This window comes from Pteropus medius, unplaced genomic scaffold, assembly GCF_902729225.1.
Source record: "Pteropus medius unplaced genomic scaffold, Ma_sr-lr_union100, whole genome shotgun sequence".
NCBI lineage: Eukaryota > Metazoa > Chordata > Mammalia > Chiroptera > Pteropodidae > Pteropus > Pteropus medius.
In genome coordinates, this window is record NW_024353908.1 from 5446081 (window position 1) to 5468201 (window position 22121).

A 22121-nucleotide genomic window follows, 5' to 3' on the forward strand; every position below is an offset into this window, starting at 1 on the left:
ACTCCTTTATGCAATACCTGGATTCATAGTCTGCTATATGTAGTACCCTAGGTTTAGCTTTGTGGGAGTACAAAAACCTCCATCTCTGTCCTCAGAGGATTGGGGTAGGGAAGAGTAAGAAAGGCAAGAGATCACTGAAGTTACCATTTAGCTGGATATTGGAAGATAATTAGACATTTCACTGTAAGAAATAGAACACAACGGCATGCACAAAGAGACCAAAACAGGTAAGTTTGAAATGTGCTTTCTCATTTAGTTTAAAGATTACATATATGAGAGACATGGGAAATAAATAACAAGGTAGCTTTTAAGCATTCATCAGTAAAAGTCTGTCTAAATGTGTTATGCTGATTCTGTACAAGGCGATACTACACAGTAGTTTTCTAGAAAGAAAACTATATGAGCACCCCTCCAAGACATATTAATGAATGGAAAAATCCAGTTTTACCTTAAAAAATAAAGTATGGCCCATTTACATTAAATAAAAACAACATGAATATGTCCATGAATATAAGAAAAAGGTCTGGAAAAGAGTTATCCCAAACTGTTAACGAAAATCACCTCTGTGGAGAGTAGTAAGGATGGAGCAAGCAGCAGTGGTGAAGTGGGGGTTTGCTCTTTCTTTTACACTTCTATATTGCTGAGCCATTTTTTCACAATAAAAATGTATCTATATGTTGCTTAATAAATAAATACTGTTTATGTAACAGGAAGTTTTCTATTAAAATAAGAGTCAAATTGCTGGCAGGATAAAGGGTGTGATCTTTTAAAAGTTAATATTATTTTTGCTTGTCAATGGGGCAAGTAACTAATACTTTGAGCTACATACACATTAAGAAGAATAATATTTTTTAGGTGGGATCATTTTAGAACCAATAAACAAATAGGTGGGTAGAACTCTTTGGAGGTTATTACAAAAATATATATATAGAGAGAGAGAGAGAGACAGAGATGATACATGTATATGTATATATATAAACAACTATATAAATTAAACATGTAATTTTACATAGGAGGCTATTCCATATATACATGTAAATATACATGTGATAATGAATATATAATTAATATAGTAAATATATAATTCATATTTATATAAATGAATACTAAGAGGGAAAGAAGACTAGTTCTTTTAAAATATAGAGAGTTTAAGATATCAAAGAGATGTCTTGGGAAGTATCTTAAGGAAAAACAGATGTGGATCTGGAGGTCGCAAAGGGCCAAGTCTGATTTCAGTTTACACTATGTCAAAAGTTCATCAGAGATTAAATGAGGTCAACAAGGGAAAGAGTAAAGAGCACTGAAGCCAAGGCCTTTGGAAAGATCATCCATTAAGAGAAGGGAAACAATGCATTCACACATTTATTTATAACTAATATTTTTCAAGACCCATGAGACACACTATATGTTTTGAAGACATAATAGAATGGCAGAAAAAAATGGCCTGGTTACTGCCCATAAGAAGCTTATGTCCACTGGAATATGAATACCCACTAACATTAACTGAGCATTTATTGTCTTTTTAATTGCATTTAAGTATCATATCAACATTTACAATAATACTAACATCATCCTTCTGTGAATGAATAAATGAGGCTGAATAAAGTAGGCAATTTGTCCTCAGTAATACAGCTATGAAGTGGCAGGGACTTGATTTGAACCCCAAGTTTATCTGCCAGCACAACCCATAAACATGTGTAACACTGCCTCCTAAAAAATGGCTAGCCAACAGGTTGTAAAAGAAACATCAGAATAGGAAAATCAGAACTCCACATTAAAGAAGTCAGGGACAGAGCCATGTATCAAGGAGGGAAACCAATTAAAGATTGTTGATCTGGTGATTATTAAGAAAGTCATGTCTTCATTTGTTTATTCACTTAACAAATATTCTTTAAGCACCTAGCATGTAGTACCACATAAGCTTGGACAATCAGTTCAGTTTTATTTGTGTAGGAATGGAAGCCAGTTGTGAAGGACTAAGGAATGAGTAAATGATGAAATAGTATGTGTTACAGACTCCTCCGAGACATTGGGTGATGGAAAAATTCACACAAGAAGGATTTTAGGGTATGGTACACCTAAGCATGCAGGTGGAGGGAAGGAGTCAGTAGAGTGAGACTGAAAATACAAGGAAAGGGGATGATGATGGATAAAGACACATCTTGTGACTGATGAAAAAGATAGAGATGCAAACTCCTGATACGTAGTTTCACCTTTAAAAGGATAAAGGCCCCTTCTCCTCCCATAGGGAATAGAAGAAAATGTATAGGAAAGAAACATTTTGCAGTAAAATGCAATCGTAGGACACTGTACCAATAAGATTTTATGTGTACCCTTTTGGACAGTGGTTCACATCTCTAGCTATATATTAGAATCATCCTGACAGTTGTTGCAAATTGTGTTGTCCAGATTGAACTCCAGACCAATATAATAGGAGAAATTTCAGGTTTCTTCAAACTGAGGATGTTCAAGACAGGCTTTAAAGAGGAATTGGCAAGATTTGACTAGGTGGGAAAAGAGGAGGCATTACATGTGAGAATAACTTGAGCAAAGTCTGAAAACTTAAGAGCCAGTAAAGAAATTAATTTGAATCAAATAAAAGAAGCAAGAAAGAAGTGGGGAAGAAAATAGAAAGCTGGTCTGTGGGAAGATCACAAAGGATGCTTATAAATTTCCAAAATCCTGCAAAACATATACATATGCATCCCATGACCATAAGCTGTCCCAAGTGCAGGCATCTTATCAGTACTGTTCACTTTTGTATTTCCTATCCCATCAGAATCCCTGGCATATACAGTTAGTGGATGTTTCAATAAACATTAGTTGAATGAATAATTAAATAACAGAATGTGCAACTCAAATGTCAGCCCAGCCCTCTCTTCAAGGGTCTGGGATCCCTGAGAAAGTGGAATTGTCTCATATCCGATCTCAAGTCACTCACTGCAAATGCTTTTTCACATCTCACTCAGACCTACCTAAAGCCTCAGCTGGCTTCACTAGATATGACTTCAATCTCTTTATTTCAAATACCATCAACAATAGAATGTATGCAATAGATTTTTACTAAAGTTTGACAAAAGTCAGAAAACAATGGGGAAAAGGGATTTATCATCAAAATACCTATTAGCAAGTGATTTAAAATTAAATATTAGTTAGCCATATTGTTAACTGTGCCAGTTGGCTGTTCTCACTGGGCATTATTCCATGATGAGAACTTGCTTCCTGCCATCTTGCCGCACTCCTATTTCCCTCAAGCTTTACCAGTACAACACAAACCACAAATTTCAGCTTTTTCTTATATAGAGCAGTTTAACTATGACCATCTCCTATACCAGAAGGTGGAGAAAACCAATTTTTAGTACCCAAACTTTCCCAGAAATTATTTTGCCAAATAAAAGTCCACATCCCTTTTAAGGGCTCAAACATTTATAGCCAATTATTGTTTTAAATGTCAAATTTTATCCCTATTCTCTACGTAAAAGATCGACTCACCCAGGGAAGACAAGTTGAGAGTCTCCAACCTAATAACAAGGGAGGACCCATGAGGGACGAACATTCCTATTGGAAGTCCACAAAATAATATGTATTCACATTATTGTTGTGTATAACCTATACCCCCTGTTAGGGACTCTCAAAATCAATGCTTTGTCTTAGAATGTCATCACTGTATCCAGTAACTTGAATGGTGTGAATACAGTGGACACTCAACACATGTGCACTAATCATGAGGATAAAGGGTAAAGATGAGATGCTCTTTGAGATTTTATACCTTATAATAATAGTGGTAATAATAGCTACTTTGTATGTCCAAAACCATTTAAAAGCATTAACATTTCACATGGTGCACATCCTCAGAAAGCAGATCAATATTTATTCTTTCAAGAGTGTCGACTGTGTAGTTGGGGCACCTCTAGGTGAAAGCATCACCCTGCCAGTGTCAGCCTCAGAACTGGGAAATCGCATCCCCCAGTTCATTATGTCAGAATAATAAAGTGACCTTGGCCAGTTGAGCATATTTATTAATGGTTAAGGGGGAGCAGGGCGGAAGGAGTGAACAATAAGACTTTGGGAGCTTACAGTGCTAAATAGCTGTCAAGGGAAGAGAACTATTATTTGGTGTAGCATCGGTTCTGGAAGGAAAAAAGACACACACGCATGCATGTCACGGCAGGCCTGTTAAGTCCTTCCAGAAGAGAATTTATAACTGACTTCTGGTCCAAGTAGTTTGCTGCTAAGGGAGAATACTAGGGACCCCTCTCTTCCCACTTCTCTCTCTCTCTCTCTCTCTCTCTCTCTCTCTCTCCCCTCTCTCTCTCTCTCTCTGTTTCACTAATTAAGCAAATCAACCTTAATAAATAACTAACTAGGAAAGGTCTCCGCAAGTAAAACGGCGTCAAAATGACCACAGCCTGTTCTCAGAGCCCATTAAGAAGTAATCATCCAGCACAGCTAACAAGTCACTCAGACCTTACTTTTGGAATTTGGCTCCTTTGTTCTGTCAGTTTGAAGAGTGCAGCATGCGTGATGCAATTTAGAAGGGAGCACTTTTAGAGCTTTCACTCAGGAAGGCAGTGGGAGCTCTGGGGGTAGAGCTTAGCTCAAAAAAAGGGGGAAAAACACAAGTTTGCCTTGACAGCTTGATCCCCGAGAGAGGCGGCTGGCTGCTTGTCTAGCAGGTCTTCTCGATGTGGATGAGGCAGGGACAGGAGCCTCCGCCTTAAGCGAACGTGTGCCGCCAATGTTAAAGGAGCAATTACCTTCCTGTGCACTGCTGGCTGTTTGGTACTGCTGTTTCCTTCAATAAAACCTCTTTCACTTGCCAGTTGGAGCCTGTCAGGCAACGATATTTTTCGTGCACGGCACATGTACTAAAATGGTCCCTGTGTGTTTTTAATACATTTACAGTTGGTAACAGTGGGGCTGTTTTGTCAGGAAAGGTATAAAAGTATTTGTTCCAAATGCAGAGCAATGGCAAGACATGACGTTCCAGTGTTGCTGCTTCTTGGCTGCCGTTCCCTCTTAAGGGTTAATCTAGTTCCCGTGAGCAAGGAAAAGTAGCAAAATGTGATCAGGTTGTGGTCTTTTTATTCAAATTGAAGATCACCTTTTTAATAAAGACTTTCTTTGTTCAGATCCTCTTCTCCCACGTGGGAGGAAGATAACACAAGCAAGGTGTGTGTGTGTTGGGGGGCATGCGGCATCCTCACATTTGGATACGCATCTGGCCCTTGGGTTTCTCATGAAGCATTCTCATCAAATTTCAAGTAGGGGATGGGATAAATTGTTTTATCGATAAACTATGACTTAGAAGAGGTATCCATCTAAAAACTGGAATCTTTGACTCATAAATTACAACTTGCTGTTATCATAGGTCAACTTCTATCAGTCAGTTTCAAGAGAGATTTCTGTTGTTATTCAAATGTCCATTTGGCTATAGATAAAAAAAAAAAAGTGTGTGTAGATATGAGTTATCTGTTATTTACCTGATGGTAACGATGACTTGTTAGAGGTTTTGAGAACCAACTAATAGTTCTAGTGGTCAAAAATAAGGGTTTGATACCAGCCCACAAATAAACATTCATTTTTATGAAAGGACATACTGGTAAAAAGAATTTCTGTTTTTATACTGAGGGTAAAATGGATCTCCTACATTATTTTACAGAATAAAATGAACTATACTGAGTGTCGTTAAACTTTGTTTACCTTCTTGAAAGAAATAATATGAGATATTAATTGTTCAACATATACTATGGTATCTACCAGTGTGAAATAATATATGTACAGTTAAGTAGACAGCTCTCATGTCTAACATGTAGATTCAAATCCTAGTCACGCAATTGTCGATTCTGCGATCTTAAGTAAATGTCTTCAACTCTCCGAGTCACAATTATTTAACCATTTGGTGAAGATGGCAGTAACAGTGCCTAACTCATGGCATTCCTTATAGGATAAAATTAGAAAATAAATATATTGTTCTTTGTACAAATCCCGGAATCCAATAAATATTAAATATTCTTATTATTTTTCTGTAATAAATACTGAAAACTATTTATTGGTTAATTCACATATGAGTTGTAGTCCATATTATTATACATTATTAGCCAGATTTATTAACAGTAGCTGCTGTAAAATGCAACCCCCAAGTTTTGGTGGCCTAATTTAATAAAAGTTCTTCCTTGGCTATCCATAGCTCAACTCACGTAGATATTTTTGGATTGCTTTCCACCACATGGTGACTCAGGGATGCAGCTTTTTTTCATCTTGTGCCCCTGCTATCCCCGGAGAGCTCCTCAGAGTTTTATACTGTATTCTTTGCTCAAACCCCTGTCTACTATGTAAAGAACAAAATGTGGAGAATCATGTGGCATATTTTAGGTTAAAAACCCAGAAGTGAGGCACACCATTTTTGCCCATATCTCTTTGGCCAAAACTATTTGCATGACCCCACCGAGATACAAGGAGGCAGGAAAGTGCGATTTAACTGTGTGTCTGGAAAAAAAGTAGATTTGGTTCAGTATGCATCCTGCCGGTCTCTGTCAGCAACCTAAATTTTTATGAGCTAAAGGTAGTGTAATTGAGAGTACTTTCCTTAGCCATATTTGAAGCAGTGAATCTGCCAATGCGTGCAAATAAGGAGCTTTCTGAATATATTACTTTCCTGTTATATGCACTGGCACTGTTGACCATTAAATTCTTTTACACATATACCTTCCTTGGCTGTCTGTCTTTAGGTTTTTCTTTTACATCCTGACTGTTCCTCTGTAGTATCCTTTGCCGGTTCCTCTTCTCACACATATACTAGAGTGCCGATAATTGAAAAAAAAAAAAATTTTGCACAAAAAAGTTTTATACTTTTTACAAAAGAAAATGTGCATCTTTCCTAATCTTCCTCTAGATTCGGCCCTTGATTTCTCTTCTCTTCTCTATGGAGACCGAGCTGGGTGCCCCTCGCTGGTGTCTCCATAACTTCTATCACAGAATTTGTCACATAGAATTCTCAGTGTCTCCTAATTGAACTCTGCAATTGGACTAGAAGCTATTTGAAAACAGACTTACCTCTTTTATCTGAGTTTCTCCTCACCTAGTACAGTGTCTGTTACATAGTATACATTCAATACCATTCACTGAATGAATTAAGGAATTGCAAGGTATAACCCAGCATAAAACTGGTTCATGACAAAAATTAATGAGAAGAATATACATTTTTTATTATAAAGGTATAAAACTCTTATTTCTTTTGTTTTTAATTTTTAGCATCTAGCACCATACTTACAAAAGTAAACAACCTCGAGTAAATTGACTTTGTGAACATTTTCCTTTCCTACATCTATTCATTCACTATAACTAGATAGAGAGAAAAAGGACAAACAACTTAGAACAAGCATACCAGGGGTCTTTTACCCAAAACTTTTGTGCTATATTAAAAAAAAAAAAGCAACAACAGAGACCATCTGTGGATCTCTATTAGTGAAACATTGTTTTTTTAGCAGCCTAACATCAGTTACAAGACAAAGAGTTTCTTTTGAGGAGCAGGAAAGAATACTTATGCTGAAGATGAATTACTTTTCAAATTAAATTTTGATTAGAGAAAATATGTTTTTGTCAAGATTTTTCCTTTTACAGTGAAACACAAAATAACAGTGTTATATTTCATTCAGTATTTTTATATTATTGCAGTATTTTAGGTATTATTATAGTTACTGACTTCTAAAAAAATGTCTTTCTTCATATCAGAACTCCTACAACTTAGAGGTAGTAAAGACTACTGCTAGCACCTTATCCACTTATATTGCTTACTATATTACTATTATAATACTACTATGTTACCTATATTATTTATTATATAACATGTACTAGTAATGTTACTATTTACCTATAAAGTCTACTTTCTCAGAGGCAGTGCACAATAATAGTTAAAAGCTCATCTTCTTTTCTGGAACCAGACTTCCTGAGTTTAAATCCCAGCTCTGCCACTGATTACCTGTAATCATAATTCACAATTTATATTAGTTTTCTGTGCCTCAGCCTCCTCATATGTAAAATGTGGATAATAATAAAGTTTAGCCCATAGAGTAAATGTGAGGATTTATATAAACTTACGCATGAAAAGCTTTATAGAACATTATCTAGAACGTCAAAAGCCTCTAGAAATATTTAGCTATTACGCATTGAGAGAGTAATATATGTTCAACTTTCCTACTTTCTTAGTTTTGCTTCCCCCATCCATCCTACTTTAATCTGTCTTCTAGCCTTATCCATCTACTGAAATTGTTCTATCAAATGTCACCAAATTGCTAAACTCAGTGGTTTGTTTTTCATCCTGAAGTATCCTTGCTTTCTTTGTAGCATTTGGTCATTTTAAGCATCTCCCCTCCTTTTTTTGGAAATGTTCTCATCGCTTGGGCAAGGAGAAGAGGTAGAGACAAAATCGGAAAGACTGATAACATAGTATCTCAGGAGAAAAAAAAAATAGTGTAAGAAGAAGGCTGTAATTGGTTTACAGGTTAATTTGAAAGAGAGTAGACAATTTTAAGAATAACTAGAATCCTGGATTCTAGTCTACTTTCCCTATAATTCATCCTCCATGTTGGAATTACTAATACAAAAAATATAATCTCGTTTTATTCCTCCTGAAACCTTTATTTCAGCTCTTTAACAGGAGTTAAGGAAACTTGGATATATTATGTGTGTTTAGGGAGCTAAGGGTGAGAAATCTGTATCGTATTGTCTGTATATGGTTCATTTTTCCAAGGAGAGAACCAACGTATTTCCAGAGTGCCACCATCCCAAAAACAAGAACTAGTGCTCCAGTGGCTAAAGTGTAAAATCCATAGGTAAAGACAAAAAGCTTCACCTTAATTCCCACTAGTCCTTTTTCTCTCCTCCCTCTATCCCCATCAAGTCCTTACCACACTCCGCTAAATACTGTTTTTCACACTTCCATATTTTGCAAACTTTTTTCTTCTTCCTGGATTATCCTTGCTTTTATTTGCTGCCTGGCAATTGAATACTAATTATTTGAATTCCTGTAAAAATTTCATCTCTTCTTAGACCTCTCTCTGCATTACACTAAGTGTAATTGGAAATCCCTGAATTTTGTACCCACAGAACTGTATATATAACCTCTATTATCCGTTTATCATATGCTATTGAAGTTGTCTGGGTGCCGGTCATGCCACTGAAAAGTAAACTCTGAAGGCAGGAGCCAGGTCTTATTCATTATCGTGTGTCATGTCTACCAGTAGTTAACATACTGCTCGGTACTATATGAAGAGTTTATAAATGTTTCCTAAATGAGTGAGCAAATTACTGATTGTTGTCCTGATTCATATTCGCCTGCTAAGTGGGGTCTTGTGTGGTATTTTCAGAGAGATTTTTTTTTCATTTTATTTTATTTATTTAAATGTTGGTGAATCCACATGACTACTATACTTTCATATGGAATTGAATTCAGGAATAAGGTGCCATATCCATATTTCATACTTTTTCTAAATTGTTTTAAATCATGTAAGCATCAAATCAAAAACAACTTGGTAGTCAGTGGTGAAAAAAAGATTTGACACCATGATTTTAAGTCCACTAGCAACATTTGTCTAAGTGGACTCATTGTAAAATATTTTCAACAATAGTACCACCATATATCTTGAACCGAATTATAACATTACTGCAGTGAAAGCCACATAAAGAGGGAGAAACTGAGGCAGAAAGAAATATTTTTTAAAAAACATAAATCTAAAGTACTTTTGTTCTGATCACTAAAACATATTTTCACTTTATTGTTTCATGTACATAGATTTAAGAAATGCCAAACCTCTTTTGATCTGAAAGAGAAATAAAATTTTCTTATGACTGTGTATAAAGAAGTTGGAATTAGGCATGCTTCTGGCATCTTCACTTTTTACAGAGAAAAGGATTTTGAAGCAGGGAGAATATATAAACAGTATACACTCTTGACACGCCATTGCTTTCTTAAACTAGAATAATAAAAATTTGCAAATGAACAAAAGAGTGGGAGGTAGATATCTGATTTACAATGTTTTTGAGATAAAGAACACTATAAAAAAGATTAATGTGAATAATAAAGCATTGTTAACTGAGTCATGACATTTCTATTCTAGTGACGACTCGAACAGCAGAACTGCAAATGAGCACCTTGTGCCACTTTCAAAGTGGGAGGAAGACATATAATTACGATTCTTACAGTGATGAGGATTCAAGAAAATCGGGGGGAAAGTTTATTGAAAAACATATTGACATATCAGTATTATAAATTACTTTCTCTTATTAAACCAAAAGAAAAAAATTCTTTTGTTGGCTATCTCATCCTGGCACAAAAGGTATTTCACGAAAAGACATACTTGCCTTGAAAATTCTTTTCTAACATTGAAAAGTATCTACCATATATTTATTCTGTAACTTTCTCAACACACAAGATATATTAGAAAAAGATATTTTCAAAATGTTTTAACCTCAATTTTCTTGAGCACACGTATCAACATTGTCATGTCACTTATCGAAAATTCTCGTGAAAGCCATATACTTAGTCAAAACTAATGAATCTGTTTTAACACCCTTTGCGAAGGTTAAAGGAGATATAATATTATGTTTTCATTTAACATTTTCATCCATCTCCTTTCTTTGTTGGATGGTTAAGGAGAAAAAAAACTGCAAAAATTACAGTGATGTTATCAACTGCAATGTTTTAATAGAGAACAGAATTGGAAATGGCATTTGCTGAGTGAACTTCTAAGTGAATGAAAAAGAATACACCACAGAGGTGAGAAGTCTCAGAGGGTAGACTCACAAGTGTTGAAGGGAGCTCTCTAACTGACCCCATTACTGCCTCGGCACTCCTGAATGCAAAGGGGCAGTTGTAAAGTCAGACACTGAGTGAGCATTGTGGAAATTATAGTTTTGTGTTAATGCACCCTCTGCGGGTGCTTTTCTGTCTTCAGCGAACACAACTCCTTAAGCGCTGCCAACAAGAAAACTAAGGATTTTTCTTTATAAAAAGTGCCACCTTTTACGGAACATCTGGAACCCATCCAAAGGGCTTCCAGAATAGGTGATAGAACGAAATAAAGCAAAACGGCTCAGCCACTGAGGTTTCAACTTCAAGTGAAGCATGAAGCCATTTCCGTACATGCACAGAGGTGATTCATCCGCCATTACAATGTGCTTGGAGACTGAGGAGGAATACGATGCGTCTGCTCCGTGTAGAGTCCTTAGCTGGGACTCTGAATCAATATGCAAAAGGCTTACTTACAAACTTGGAAGAAAGTATATTTTGGCTATTTCTTGCGGTTTACTAATCCAGCTTCATCCAAATCAATTATTTTCTCTCTGCCTGTTAGTGATAAAAATACACACGGGGATTTACTTTTGACACTAACCTGGTGTTTTCTACAATGTCTGTTGTGATAAGGAATAAAGATTAAGCTAGGTGGGGAAATAGATAAAGACTAAAGATACTGCCCTCTTGTATATATCCAATACAGACAGCATATCATGTTATAGTCAAGAAAGAAAGAAAACCACAAGGTTTGGGGGGAAAGAATGATACAAAAGTCAAAGATTGAGCAAGTGGAATCAGAGAAAGAGCACAATAAAAGAAGATCAAAGTGAGGGTCTAAAAGAATAATAAATTCACCTCTAAGGGAAACAACAACACCAACAACACCAACACCACTAAACCCTAAAGCAGCCTAATGTTCATTTGTATGTGAATTAAACTGATTGCACACAACCTTGTTACTGACATGGTTCTGTTCTAGAATGCTCTTAAAATTAAGTAGCATGTTGGGGAAAAAAATTTCTGAGTTAAGTTTTGGAGATAAACCTGGGACAGAGCACCAAGAAACAGCCTTTAGGATTCATTATGAGAGCTCAGAGTACAAGAAAATTGTCAACAGATTTCTCATTTTCTAGCAGGAGAGAACATCAATCTTTCTGAATTGAGGCACTCGACTAGTTTGTTTGAAATCTAGCAAAGTAACTTTTACTCAGAAAGGAAAATATGGAATCATTTCTAATTCTAACTCCAATTTATTTTAAGCATATGTGGGCCCAAAGTACTGGACTCAAGTGTTTTATAGTGCTCTGCACTTATCTCGGTCAATTTTAAGGAATTAGTGCAGAGCTAGATGGTAACAAGAGATAGGACTTTGGAGTTAGAACAAACTGGGTTTGAGTCTTGGCTGTGTGACCTTGGGAAAATCGTTTCATCTGTCTCTGAGTTTCAGTTGCCTCACAGCTTATAATAATAGGTGTACCACAAAGAAGAACTTTTAACAAAGTGTTGTTTTCACATATTAATATCCAGCTGCAAAGAGTCAGACTGAAATGATAGCACAGAATAATGAGAATCATTTGAAGCAGGTGGCGAAAGTTTGGCCATAAGGTATGTCGGGTTTTCCATGATTCTGTTTAACATTTATATTTTCTATTTGGGAATCTGTGGATACTGAGAACCAACTTATGCTATGGGTGAATTTTCGACTGTGGGAGTGAGTATGGCATTCCTAACCTACTCCTTGTTCAAAGGTCAATTGTAATGTATTTGACATTAAAAATCTACCCCAAATTCAGACTTACAGAATCAGAAACTCTGAGGCATAACATAGCAATCTGTATTTTAACAAGCACTCTAAGTGATTCTGATGAATGCTAAAGTTTGAGAATCACTGTCTTAAGTATCGTAAAAAATCTAGGTGAGATCATGCCAACGTGATATATAAACTATGCACATATATCAATTGGACTCAACAAGCTGATCACCTGTAAAGGTATACCTTTCAGAGTGACTTTGACAATAAATAGCATATGTACTTCCTTTAAAACATCAGCAGAGTATTCTGATGACTTATTGAGCTGTCCAAGAGAGAGAGAGAGAAAATACTCTTTCTAGTCTGCCACAATTACTGAATTAGAATCACCTGGTATATTTATACTTGTTTTTATCACCAAGGGACAACTTCAAACAAAGTATAGCTGGCTCATTTCAGGTTTAAATATACCATTAGTAAATGGTAAGGAAGTTCATATAACCCAGGAGGCCTCATGGTTTCTTCATAAGTATTATTCCTTTGGAGTTTCTGTCACTGTTTTCAACCTTTTGAGCTTCTGCAAATGTATTTGGCATTCAACTAAAGTGAGACTAATCCAAAGCAGATGTAGCTATAGTAAAGAAATGCTTTGTTGAAACCCTACCTATCCAAAGTACTAAATTACAAACACATAGACAAATAAATCCATGAATATCAATTATCTAAAATGATTTAAAATGCATAGTTTTATATAACTCATTTAAAATACAAATGCCAATAAGCTCTTAACAATGAGCTAAAATGACTAGTTTTTACGGCAACATAAAAACTATTTCTAGATATTAAGGACCTAAAATTTCAAAGAATCTTCATTTCCAATTGTCAAGAACAACTCAAAATTTTACTCAAAACTTCAACTCTCTATTTCCTTGATGTTCTCCTACTTGAGATCTTCAATGTACAGAGAAAGAGACCAGCAGAACTTCTTTGTCCTGTAAGCTTGGGGGCACCGGGGAAGGGTGTGTGGAACATAAAAGCACTTTGAAAAATCTAAAGCATAAAAGGTAGATGTGGTAATGGTTAATATAGTTGTTGTTATTTACTAAGTGGGACAGAGCCATAGCACTCACTTACTAGACACTCAGGATTTCAGCCAGGTTCAATTGTTCTTTTGCTATGATAACCTAATTGATAGAAGCTCTTAAAGGGGAATCAGGTGACTAATCTACTCAACTGATGGGAAGTGGACCAACATTCATCATCTAATTTAGCAATGCCCTATAAATATGAAAGAACACCTTAACAAATGATAGCTTGAGATAATCATACGCATCAGAGTCCCAGGGAGTGGGATAACAGCCAAATTGACTTATCTTCCATCATATAATATCCATCTCATTATCTTTTCTCTACCTTCATTTGAACATTGGCCTCATTGGGGAATTCTGAACAACCATTAGTCATTGAGGAGAATTACATTGGTACAAACATCAGATTACAGGTAGCATAGAAGGAATACCTGTGAACAAACTATCTGTTGACATATTTCTCTCCTTTAAATAGATCATAAAGTCTCTAAAGGCACCATGTCTCACTCATTTTGGAATCTCTTGCACATACCAAAATGCTTAAGAGAAAGAATTATAACTTTCAAATGCCTAAATTCAAATTCTTACTCCAATCTTTACTAGTTTAGGAATACAACAATGAATAAGGCACGGCCCCCTTCCACTCTAAGTTTCACTTCCTCACTAAGGAAACTGAACTTATAATAACTTCTTCATTGGGTTATTGTGAGGATTGAATGACAATTTATTTAAAGCACTTAGCCAAAGCTTCACGTAGTGTGAAGTGAATGTTAGCTATCATTATTTTTTTTATTATAGTAGGTACTAAACAAATGAATAAATGGATGAAGTGGTGAAATTGACATCTAGGGTTTATTCCGCATCTAAAATTCTACAATTTATTTAGTTTGCAGAGAAGTTCATGTCTGAAAACTTAGCTGAACACATTTCACTAGCGCTAGCTATGTGTGTGTTTTGGATGCTATATAATATAGGAGAAAGTACAAAGGACTAAAGCCAGAGAACTAGAATTTAGACATTTCTTTACCTACTGTTTAGTAAGTTGATACATATCTACATTCATTCAGCCTTTATGCCAAGCACCGTGCTAAGCTCAGGAGTACCAAAACGTAAGCCCCTTCCCTCGTGCTGGAAAATACACGCTTATAACACAATGTCATTGAAGCACAGAAATGCCCTTCTTTTTCACAAGTCAAAGAAGGCCTCAGAGAAGCTAAAATGTCCATAAGAGTGGGAAATGGGTTTCATTCATTCCCATATTCCCAGTACCTTGCAAGGTTTCCAACTACAGTAGCAGTTGACAAATATTTATTGAATAAATAAACCGTAATTTCTGCCAAGTCTTGAGTAATGTTTAGGACTCCAGCAAGGTAAGACAAGAAGGAAGGAACTCTAAGCAGAAAGAATGGCAATTATAAAAGCATTCACAAAATTGAGAGATGCAAATGTATGTGTGTGGGGCCTGCTGTTGAGAGGGAAGTGCAGATAGAATAAGGTAGTGGTTATGAAAACTTTGTGTGAATTGAAAGCTCTGTACAGTTGAATTATTATTGTGCTAATCACTGTCCTTGCCCTGACCTCTTTGGCATCCCACATGATTCTGAGATGGGCTCCTCATTCAAATACTCACTAGCTCCAGAGTCTTTTCTAAAAGGCCTAATTCTCTCTTTTTCATTTCTTTCCGAAAACATTTTAGAGAATCATTAAAGAATAAAGACATATTATACTTACCTTCATCATTCCTTTTATTAAACAAAGAAAATACAATACTTTTCAAAGAATAAAATTATCAGCGTAGGCACACAGAACCACTTTAGTCACCAATGTTTCCATTTGTCTTGGTTTCTAATCCATATCATCACATTAGTACTTTATAGCATTCATTGTAAAGATTCCTATTTTTAATTTGTCATTTTGAAAAGGAATATTTCTTCAATGAAGAAGCATTTTACTTAGCTTTATGAAGGCCTTTTGCACTGAAATGCTCAGTTAAGAAAACCTGAAATATTCAGAAATTTTGGAAAACTCATGTTCATTACAAGCATTTGGGAAATTCAGAGAACACTTTTGTGACTGAAGATTTTAATCAGAGAATTGTTATTACATGCAATTTCCAGGTTATTGTCATAACGAGGGAAAAAAATTAATAATGAAAAGCTTTCCCTATACATCACACCCAGATACCATCTTAAAAGGAGACCCAACACTTCCACACACTTCCTGGTTTCTGGCTATGTCATCTCCAATCAGAGTTTTAGTTTTGAATGCTGAAATTCACCTCAATGCTATCATTGTAATTTTGATTTTGTACCAATTGGTGGTTCCTCAGGACACTTATCATTCTTTCCTTGCCACAGCTTTTCAAAACGTGAGTTCCTAATTTTGTTTTGCTCTTACAGTTAGTGAAAATATGACTTTAAATATTTTTTAAGAAAGGTTTTTTTAAGAGTAGAATATTTTCTTCTGATAATTTATTATGAGAATACCTTATTGTACTTTCACAGAGAAGACAAGCTGATCCTTGAGATTATCTTTTTTCTTCACAGAGTTCTTCATGCAACATAATTAAAGCCTCAAATAATTTTTGAAAAATTTCTTCTGTTTTTATAACAAATCAGACCTGAATTGGTTAGAGTAACGAAAAACTATACCTCTCTGATCAGATCAAAAAGTACACCTCTTCAAAAGAGTTGGCAATCCAGTTATCTGGCTGACACAAAATACTGAAGTCTGAACCAGGAACAGGGAAGACAAAGGTTGTTCATTTCACTCTAAGCAAAGCTAGCATAAGTGCTAGACTGACTGGATTCTTTGGTCTAATTCTAATGGGTTGATATATAATATAAATTATTCTTAGGTCTATCAAACTCATATATTTCGAATTGTGAGCTTTTTTCTTTTTTCTGTATTTTCAGAGGTGTTTTGGAAGTAAGCTAGAAGACATACATCAAAGATTGCTATAAAGACTATTTTAAATTTAGAAACCTTGTCTACAATGACTATTCGGCTGTGGAAATAATTTTATAAAATCTATTATTAACAAATGGAACAAATGAACACTCTCTTTTAAAGGAGACTTTTTTTTTTCTTGAAATGGCCCAAATACTTCATAGAATTGTCCTGTTATTTTTAAGACCTGAAATTTTAACCTAACTTTGTGCTAGTTTGTTTTAACACTCTAAAATAGGTTCAGAATAGTCCACCTTGACATGCTTGAAGCTGAATATTTTATGCTTGGACAAAGAGCAAACTGTAGGTCTTTCGCCAAGTACAGTCAATGCACTTGAGTATGGGTTACCGAAAACGCTGGAGATTTTTTTTTTTCTATTTATTGTTATAGCTCAAATCCTTGTGTCTCTGGTAGGCTTTAAGTGACATAAATATGCATTTCCATCTGCACATCCTTGTCAGGAATAGTTCTGCTGGGAGGTGTTATGCCACCCAAGTACTTCCAGAATAGAGTCTGTTAATCCTGTTACCACTATAGAAATTCAGAGGAAAAGTCTACTCAGGCCACTACTGCAGCTGCTGTGGCTGGAAATGTTCCAGCTACCACACCCTGGGTACCAAAAAGAAGCATAGGAAAATTGAATTTCCTTCAGGTGAAGAGGGATATAGAGAGCTGACCTTAGTCTATTACTTCAACCAGTGGTTCCCAAAGCTTTTATTGTAAACCTTTATTAGTAAAAAAGGAGAAAATAGCAAGGCTACCTTGTGTGTGTGTGTGTGTGTGTGTGTGTGTGTGTACACACACACACACACACACCTATATATATTCTCACACAGTGGATACATATGCTGCCATATTAACTGCTGCGTACATTATAATATATATATAAATAGCTATATTAGCATTAAAAAATAAATGTAAATAGATGTTCCAACCCCATTAAATAGACTTGTATCTTCCATATATATATATATATATATATAAATACATATATATATGTCACTTTGGAGGCATATGGAGCTAAACTCCTACCAAGTGGGTCACCAGAAAACTAGATTTTAAACCACCAATTATGCCTTTGATAGATTGCATGATGCTTTGGGCACATATGATGGGTAAAAAGAGTTGCAGCTAAGGATGCAATTTGCTTCTCCAATCACTCCCTACTGTTACCTCTTGCCCTTCCTCATAGTGTGGCTTGATTTCTGACCTCTCCAGGACCTCTGTATAGATTGTATTGCATCCTACATTTATATAGCCATATCATGGGTGGATACTAACCCATCAAGTCCTAGAAGCTGGCAGGGAGCCTCCAAAGTCTTTCAGAGCCCTCATGACACAAAGGCAAGAACCAGCTAAATAAACCCAACCAATTATCAATATCCAGTAAATATTTTTCTATCAGAATTTACTTGATAGAGAAACACAGAATGAGTGTTGTTAACTGCCTAAGTTCATATAATGCAGGAGGAGATGGCAGAATTATCCACAAGTCTAGTCATGGAACAAAAATTCCCCAGAAAGGCAAAAAATGTGTATAAAACCTTTATCTCTCATGATAGTGAAAGACTATCTTTTCAGATATAGAAAATTTTAAGACTTGAATCAAAGCTCTTTTTAAATTGATAAAAATAAATTATTTTATTCGTAAAACCTAGAATTGGCCAGGGAACAGCAGACAAATCCAATCACTGTTGATGTGAGTATAAATTGACACAATCTTCTTGGAAGGGAATTAGTAAATTATATTAAGAGATTTAGTAATTTGGCCATTAATTCACTAAGTTCTTCCTTATGAATTCAACCTATAAAAACAAATAAATAGACAAAAATATTCATGAAAATAGTGTTTGAGAATATATTTATTAGCAAAAATTAGAAACAATCTACATTTTAATTAACTGGGGAATTGTTAAATAATTTATGATCCACCAGGCAAGAAATGGTGTATTTATTCTTACCAAAGAATAAATAAATGGTACTATTTATTCTTTGATTCCTTGTTTATTAAGTCCTTACTATGTCCCAGGCACTCTTCTAGGATATAGCAATTAATTAACATTTTAGTCAAAAGTAGAAGAGACATACACTCCATAAGCGAGTAAACAAATACATAAACAAGACATTTTCAGAATGCTGAAAAGCACTACGAAGACAATGAAGCAGTAGTGTTAATAAATGTGGCTGATAGTAAGTAAGGGTTTAGGACTACTTTACATGAGGATTTCTTAACGTTAGCATTATGTCATTTGAAACCATATTCTTTATGGGTTGCTTTCTGGTGAGAGGGAGGGATTCCTGTACATTATAAGATGTTTAGCAGCATCCCTGGCCTCTAATTACCAATTGTACCCACCCCAGTCATAGCAATAAAAAATGTCTTCAGTCATTGCCAAATGTCACTTAAGGGGCAAAATCTCCCTGATTGAGAATCACTGTTTTAGATTTAGTCTAAGGGAAAGTCTCTCTCATACTCTGAGACCTGAGTATGTTTTTCAGTAATCTTTAGGATGTAAGGAAATGCTCACGGTTTAATGGTAACATAAATTATAATACATTCAATGAAATTACAATATTGTTTTTCTTTTTAAATTTCTATCTGGACTGAAATTATAGCATAATAGTTAGGAGCATAAATCTGGAGCCAGACTGCCTTTTTAAAATCCCAGCTCCATCATTTACTGATTGAGTGACCTTGGATAAGTCACTTTACATCCCTGTGCTCTCAAGATCTCAACCAAAAAATTGGGGATGACACTAGTAGTACCTACCATACAGGGTTGCTGAGAGTACTAAATGAGTTGATACATGCAAAGTTCCTTAAAAAGTGAGTGACACATCTTGGTAGCACTATATATAGTGCACATGTTTATATATATAAATATATCACATGTGTAATATAATTAGAATGAATGGCTCTTAAAAGCACAGTATATATAATATATAGCATATGTATCATATATATTATATGTATATATAACATTCTATTATATATACATACATTTGATATTATATATACATATAATACATATTAGAATATATATTCTTTCTTAATAATATATGTAAATATTTCAAATTTGAGATATATCTCTCTTATAGATATAAATATAAATATAGATAAATACAGATAGGTATATACATACACACTCCAGATATTTCCATTGTCTTTTGTGAAACAAGTACAATATTGTGTTAATAATGATAGAATTATAGGGGATTTTGCTTTCTTTGTGTCTTTTTATATTCTTCACAGTTTTACTGGTACAAATGCAAATGTTGCTTTAAAATCAAAATAAAAACCAATATGTATTTTCGCACAAAAGAGAGAATTTTTAGACTTTCACCAGGATCAACTGGCATATCGAGAGTGGGGGTGGAAAACCTATGGAAGATGAGCTCAGAAAACCTGTCCTAGGGAAAATGAGTCAATTGTTAACTAACAGCCAAGATACCCCACATTCAATCTGTCAGTCAGTTTCAGTCTTCTAAAATTTAACACTTGCTTTCTGCCAGACACTGTGCTAGGTGCTGGGAAATCAAAGATGAATGGAGCATGCATTTCCTCAAGGAGTTCATAACAGAAATACATCCACCATTAACCACAGTATGATAAACTGAAGTAGGGGCTATCATGCAGATATCAACCCAGGCCTCTGGGAGCTCCCAAAGGGAACAATTCATTTCAATTGGAGTGAAAGGCATTGCAAGAAACTTCACATAGGAGATAACACACACATTGGGCTTTATGGGTCCAGTTTGGAAAATGCAATCAGTAGGAGTTCTGGTTTTGAGCATACACATAAAGTGCCTCCTAATCTAATACCAGCAAGATCAATTAACATGAACAGAGGAAAGTTAAAAGGGACGAAAAAGTTATACTTCAGAAAAGTGTCTTGATCTCATATCAGAATGCCTGGTTTCATAAAACAATTGAATGTAAAGTTTGACTGTCATAGGAATTAGGAGGCATAAGTTCAAGTACTAGCTCTGCTCCTTACCAGCTGGATAATCTTGGACAAACCACTAAAATCTCTGATCCTCCATTCACTTTCTCATTCATATAATAGTGATAATAATACTTTGCAAAACTGTCGTGAGCCTCAAATGAGATAATGCAAGTAAGAGACTTTAAGTAACATTCACATAATTGGGATAAATAAATTGTCATGGCTTTAACATAATAGAGAATATTTTGAATAATTGTAGTTCAATTTTTAACATTTTTATTTAAACACTGACAGTTAAAAAAATCAACTGTATATATATATATAATACCAATTACGCATGAGTTTATAGCCTAATTGGCTTCATTTATTTTTTCAGAGCCCTAAACCTATTACTAACCCAAGTGCATCAAGCTATAAAAATTGCTGACCAATTTTTTTCTAAGATAACATAATCTTTATTTCTTGAGACACTTTATACAAACATTAAACTGAAGGTAGCTACATAAAAGTGAAATGGAGACTCGTAATTGCAAACTGTTTTCATGTCTGAAGAAGATTTAACCACCTCCTAGGACTGAATTGCTCCTGTTACAGCTTTGGATCCGGCTATAAAAGTATATCACTTAGCCTATGTCTGTCTACAGGTGTAACTTACAGTAGAGAGCCAAAAACTGAGGTAATTATCTAGAAGAGTTAGGCCAAAAAATTCCTTTCGGCCCCCAAAGGCTGAAGTTGCTTTGCGGGTATCAAGGAAGCTTAAGAAGAGGGGCTGTGTTCAACCTTCTTCTCCTTAGTTCTTTCTAAGTGTTTAATCCTTTCACCTTGAACATTCTGGGAAAATAATATTCTTTTCCTTTCTTTCTTTCTTTTTTTTTTTTTTTAAAAAGAGGTTTGATTAAAAAGGCTTAAAATGTCCTCTTGTCATGGTTCTTGATAAACATTTTATCTAACACTTTTTTAGGCAGAATTTTTGTTGAAGTGCTGCAGAAGACAACACAAAACAATGATGTAAGTTCTGCTTTAATGTGAAGGTCTTCAAAGGACATCTTCCAACCAGAACTGGTATTTGAAAACTAAAGAAAAAAATGTCTAATATATTTATCCTATTTATTTCTCTTCCCCCCAAAAATAGATTTAATGAACTCAAGATTTTGTTTTGTCCAATTGAACTAATAAGATATTGCAATGGAACACTCATAAATTAGTTATTCCTATTCATTTGAAAAAAGAGGATATTTTAGGAAGCCTTCATCCCTCAGCTTGAGAAAATTATCCCACTCAGCTTTGAAAAAAGAACACATGTTTTTTTGAGCATACTTTTGTCAGTACCGAGAAATCTTTACCTTCCTACTTTTGTTCTGTCTTCAGCCATTGTATCAGTTTTCAAATTTTACTCAATTCTAGAATAGCACTATATGCATTTAGAAAATGTGATTCTAGCTCTTTCTAATAATTTTCAGCGTGTTTAATCATGTTGAGAGCCTTCCTATATTTTGTGTATTGTGTTATTACCTACCAAACTGGAGAGAATACAGTCTATATATTCTAACAATAACAACAAAAATTATTTCTGACATTTGTGTGAACTTTA

At 35.0% G+C, this 22121-nt stretch overlaps 1 protein-coding gene across 2 annotated transcripts in view; it reads left to right on the forward strand.

Moving 5' to 3' along the window:
* Window positions 1–22121, forward strand: part of MDFIC2 (MyoD family inhibitor domain containing 2) — a 105768-nt gene that overhangs the window by 69917 nt on the left and 13730 nt on the right. The gene's annotated exons all lie outside the window — the stretch shown is intronic.